The sequence below is a fragment of the Orycteropus afer genome, unplaced genomic scaffold, assembly GCF_000298275.1.
Source record: "Orycteropus afer afer isolate SDZICR_OR568_19922 unplaced genomic scaffold, OryAfe1.0 scaffold00002, whole genome shotgun sequence".
NCBI lineage: Eukaryota > Metazoa > Chordata > Mammalia > Tubulidentata > Orycteropodidae > Orycteropus > Orycteropus afer.
In genome coordinates, this window is record NW_006921589.1 from 33,311,123 (window position 1) to 33,311,654 (window position 532).

Below are 532 nucleotides of genomic sequence, written 5' to 3' on the forward strand. Positions count from 1 at the left end.
TCTTCTTTCAATACCATTGTTTCTTATGTGCTGCCTCCTGAATGGTTGAACATTGACCAATTTTTGAGATACTTTGGCCAAAAAAAAAAAAAAAGGAGTCAAACTCAAATTTGTACACATCCGGTCGTTTTAAAAATAGCCTAAGCAGTATTTTAGCCACTTAGAGAATGCCTGTTTTGCATACCCAGAACAATTGTCCCCAATAGTCCTAAACAGGGTAAAATCCTATCATTATATAGCTCCCAGCTGTGTCTGTCCTTTGGGGGTTCTCTGACCCAGAGTCTCCCCACCTTGCTGCAGAAGGATAATGTGAAAGCCCAGGTAAGTTCCTTCCCCTTTGGGTGGCTCCCTGTGGCATTTATCTCTCAAAGACCTCATACTGTGGAGTTGAAGCTTCAATTTGTCGACCCAGTAAAAACTTGTATTAATTTCATTGATCAGTGTGGTAGTTCATTTTGTGTGTCAGCTTGGCTGGGCCTGGTTGAGTGGCTGGGCAGCTGGATGTAGTATTCCCCATGATGAGATTGGTAAT